Source organism: Opisthorchis viverrini, assembly GCF_000715545.1.
Source record: "Opisthorchis viverrini unplaced genomic scaffold opera_v5_34, whole genome shotgun sequence".
NCBI classification, from domain to species: Eukaryota; Metazoa; Platyhelminthes; class Trematoda; order Opisthorchiida; family Opisthorchiidae; genus Opisthorchis; species Opisthorchis viverrini.
Genome location: NW_008751690.1, coordinates 958,988 through 964,061, shown reverse-complemented (window position 1 = coordinate 964,061; position 5,074 = coordinate 958,988).

Sequence of the window (5,074 nt, the reverse complement as noted above, 5' to 3'; positions counted from 1 at the left end):
NCCATATACACCCTTCTCCAAGGTATTAGAATTTAACTCAAGCTTAAATTAAATTTCATTAATCCTTGTTGACAGTTTTTCTGTAACAGTTTGAAACCCTAAAGCAATGTGAAAGAGAAGCTAAATATGCTTTAAATTCTATTTCATAGTTTTGGGTTAGGTTGAGCAAAAAGACTCTAAGATTTATGGGTCTGTAATTAACGGGTTTTTCCAGATTGGACCATCAGATATCAGCCTTCCGGTGGCGTCCAGCGTGATGATCTAGGTGATTTATGGAGCGAAACGTAACTTGAGTTGGTAATATGAGGAAATTTAGAATTTCAACAGCGTTTTTGTACGTGAACCAATCTATGCTCAAAAGCCGAGAAGCGCTATACAGCTGTTTTCCATTTAATTGGTAGCATCAACAGTGCGCATCTCATGAAAGTTCGAGAACGGCTGAACACAACCGTTCAACTTTGTGTACCTGATCAGCATTGTGATTAACACCCATTTAGACAGACTGTAGCTCCACCAATCCAACAGTTACTGGATTCGTAACACGTGGTCACACGTCACGTAATCCGATGCTGCTTCTTTTGCAATGCCGACTGGAGCAGGACGTGCGTTGTTTATTCCATTTCGTCCCCAAAGTACGGAACATTGCGTTTCGACGAATCTATGTGAATTTTCCAAGCCTGTCGTCTATCCATCAGGTTATACAAGTGAAGTCGGATCATCTTACGTTTGCCGAGGTGAAATGTACAGTAGAAACAGCAGACGTTTCACTCTCTTATCCAGACATATAAATACGTTGCGTGCAGATAGTTTTCTCCTTGTACAGCATCCAGTAGAGAATCAACCGTATAGGTATCCGTAGTTACGCAAACTTGCGCGCGATCAGCTTTGCAAACTAAGATTGCCGGATCGTATCAGTTAGGAGTTACATGCACCATCTTGTCAGAACAGCGCACACTTAGTTTTCCTTATCCAAAGATAACATTTGTAGAGGAATTCCCTGTCTGTATTAGTCAGGCAAAAATGGGTAATTTAAAAACCGGTTTCTTCGGAGTGGGGCGTGGGGAAGGCGGCGCTTATGTGGATGGAAATTATGGTGTCCACAATAGAATGAGAGCAGAGCTACTCGTCAAAAAAATAACTATGGTTGTATGTAAATTAATGGGCACATATTAATGGCATCAGTGGGATCAAACCAAGTGATTACATTCACCAGCATTAATCAGAGATTGGAGGAGAACTCGTTTTACTATCCATTTATCACTTCCCGTCCAAATATAGCTCTGTCCATGCGTTTGCGCCTTTTGCTACTCGCCAATTCAATCGCACTCAAGGTTTTTATATCCCAGCCTTCATGTTAAAAATAAAATAATTTTTGAAATGAATGTGGGGTGCAGCTAGGAATTAGAGACGTGTACAAGTATTCATTTCTCCCTTCGTTAATGAGTGCCTTTGGAGCTCCCGCTTTCTTGACGAAAAGCTGCCTTTTTCGTTGCTCCACGATCAGCGTACATACATACGGCTTGCACTTTCGGACACCGTGGTTCTTGAATTAGCGGTTTAAGCGCCACTTCCAGTGTTGCACAATTTTGAAATTTTAATGATCACGCTAATTCGGATTTAGTGACTGAAAAATGCTGATCGCAAACCACAATGTCAAAATTAAATTCAGTTGAATATGAGTTATTTACCTTCCAGTGAATTCACGACCATCATTTGTGGGACGATATGCGCTACCGGGTACTCCGACAGCTGCCAGTGAAGTCAAATCTCATTGGAAGTTCTAAAACGTCCCACTGAGGGTAACCAAGTGGTTCCTGAAAAATTGGCAGACTTCAATGTAGGCAGTCGACATGAAGTACCATGCTGCTAGCCCGATCTTCTCACACTAAAAACGATGGAAATCCGTCATTGCCTGATACACAATTTGGAGTTGAAGCGGTGATTCAAGCGTTTTGTAGACACTTATCAGCGCTTAAGTCATATGGTCAAATCCTTTAAATTGACTAGGACCTGGCGAAAGCACCTCTTTACAAGATCCTAGTTGACGAACACCATATAATTCCGTAAGCTCTTAGGTGTTTGAAAAAATGACAAAAATGACTAATTGGGGAAATCTTGTGAACATTAGTTGTCCATGTAAATTACTTCAATCAGAATATCCTAATTTGTCCCATTTTTCTGTACGCATCTTGCATCTTCAAATGCAGGGTTTTGCTTCAACGTTTCCCATCGCTGCATGCTTCACTGGAAAATAGAGTTTGGCTTTGCTGAACATTTCACGTATCTTGGTAGCTTCGTAAGCCACGACCGTGCTTTGAAAGATGGAGACAGTGTACGGACAATCAAGTGTCCGGAAGCTTGCATCACTTGTGACGTCAGTAACAAATTTCGGTGAAGCTAAAGAGTTCTGCATATAAGGCACCTGTATGAACACTCATACTCTATGGTTTTGGGAACTGGTCATTCAAATACGGGGAAATTAGGTATCTTTAAACACTTTGTCGTCAGTGTCTGCTCAGCGTAGCAGCAGTTACCTGGCTGCAGCGAGTTTGTGACGAAATTCTGCGTAACCACTTGGTTACAAACCCGAATCGTTAGAGCAACAGAATCAACTTACCAGATTTAAATGACCGTATGTCCATTTACTCAACCATGAGATTACTGGCACAAGATTTCTGGAGGATATTTCATGACGTGGCAACCTAAAATGCAACCGGCTACAGTCAAACTGAATGTCGCGAAATCTTCTCGCTTTATTGCCCGAGGCCCCAAAGATAACACTGATGGTGCCAGTGACATTACATCAGTAGTCAAGAATAAGTGACTTGTGGTAATACAAAGCGGATGAGCGATAAAAAACAAAATGATGGGCTCTTCTCCATGCTCAACAACCCAGGGAAACGTGCGTGACCAACTTACAATATCACAGTGGACAATGATAAACAAGTTTTGAGTAAAAATTGTCAATTTAAACAAAGTAAAAACAATTGAATAACCGGCATTTCCAACTTTGTAAGTGGTTCACCGTTCGCAGCCACAGCGGAATCTGCACACTGAATTAGGGAAAACACGCGTATTAGGACTTTTGAGTGAACTATAGACAGCTCTAATTGGACTGCAGTCGAAGTGCAAAAAGTTCGACGGTTGTTACCGATCACAGTCACTTGGGATCTCCATACATCCCGAAATTGTTAGACGCCAAACGCTCAGTCGCTTGCCAAGTCACGGTCAGTTTAAATTGTTTCCCTTTCAAAATGAGCACTAACTGAAAGTAGAATTGCGTCCATTGGGTTTTCATGACAAAAAGCTTCACCGCCAACAACCCCATCTAAACGCGTTTGATTTGATGTATGTCATATTGGTCATCGCAACTAATAGCAGTACTATCCAGAGAAGAGTCCATAGGTCAGGATACTGCACAAAATTTGGCACAGTTTTATGTTCCTAATGGTAATGTCGTCTTCAAAAGTAGAAATGAAGTTGAAAGGCCAAATACCTTCCATATGGTAGCGTATTACAAAAGCTTTATGGAAAATAGTATGGAAAACAATCCGGTCGTGTTAAACAAGGATGACATGCTTGCAACCAACGTTTGAGGGTATGACCAAGTGGCCGACAAACTTTCCTTTCTTTTGGCACACTGAGGGGATTTGATAATTGCAAACGGATTTCGTCTTGCAAATAAAGCAGTTCTATACCAAAAAGCAGAGAAACACTGTATAGCTGCTTCATCCTCATTGTAAGTCGCCAAGAATGCGTACCCCACGAAACGCCAGGAAGTTCTGAACCAGCTACTACCCGAACAGTGGATAAAGCATTTGATCAACAGTGCGAATAACTCGCATCTATTCAGGACATAACGGCACTCATCCTCCGATCAAATAATCCTGGGGCATGATAATGAGAAATAGACATACTACGAAACCCATATCAAGTGAGCACGCGTCGAATGGCTGCTTGAGTTAGTTCACAGGTGAGAGCTTCACGCAAACTGTGAAGAATTTCCCCTCTGAACTGATTTGGATTTTACTCCTACGTCGGTGAGTCATTTACTATCTCTTAGGTATCACCGTAATCAGATCACAACTGTCGCAGCAATTGCTGCACAGAAAGTCAAGGTAATATCACCTGGAGTTCACTTAAGCCACTCAGCATACTGACACACGTAATTTACAAAGTGCTGAAAGTTTGGTTTACTAGTCCTAGCACGGCCCAGTTTACAACTGGCTGGTAAGGTCAGATAACAGCAGGTCAGTATCTTTAGTGTCCGGTTGCTGATTTGTTCGCTGAGCGGAGCCAATTTGATTGCAAACGTGTTGTTGGCACAACCACCAACCTATCACTGCGGACCACCACGCTCCTTAACAACACACTGATGATGTCACTTCGATTGGTGATTAAATGTTTGCGGTCTAATTGCCCAGCTCAGCGAACAAACCAACGACCATCTACGATACCTGAGCTACCAACATTTTGCTCTATGTTTTCAGAGTTTTTGTGTGCTAACCAGAATAGTTGCGTCAGGACAGAATCAGGACTGTTCTACGGTTTCCCTAAGCTTCCACGATGAACAACTGCGTTTCGGTCCCGGTGTCTTAGATACCGTGGTCTACCGATCTATAAATGATTGTGGCTGTAAGATTGAAATGTGCGGAAATTTAGTAAGTTTTCCGCATTTAGTTAGTTGGACTGGAAAACCGTAGGAATAGACTTCAAGGCACAAATGGTTATAACAAACAGTTAACCTTTAACCTCATGGGTATGAACCACTCTAGACTGAATTTGAGAACAGGCTCTCTATAAAAAATTTGTACCAAAGCGTAACTCACATGGACGTCATCACCACCCTATCGCTCTTCATAAGGCGTAAGGAAGTGTTTTCTTGATCATGCGTGATATCTAGCTGAATTCAAATATCGAAAGGAAAATATGCATCAAACTGTCCGTTTGGCCACAGTTTCCACAACATAAGATAATCTGGTCACCATTATCATGCGGAGCGCCTCTAAAACACATCCTGAGCAGGTTGCATCGGAGCTGGATAAATATTCGAGGAAACACTCGCTCTGGAAAT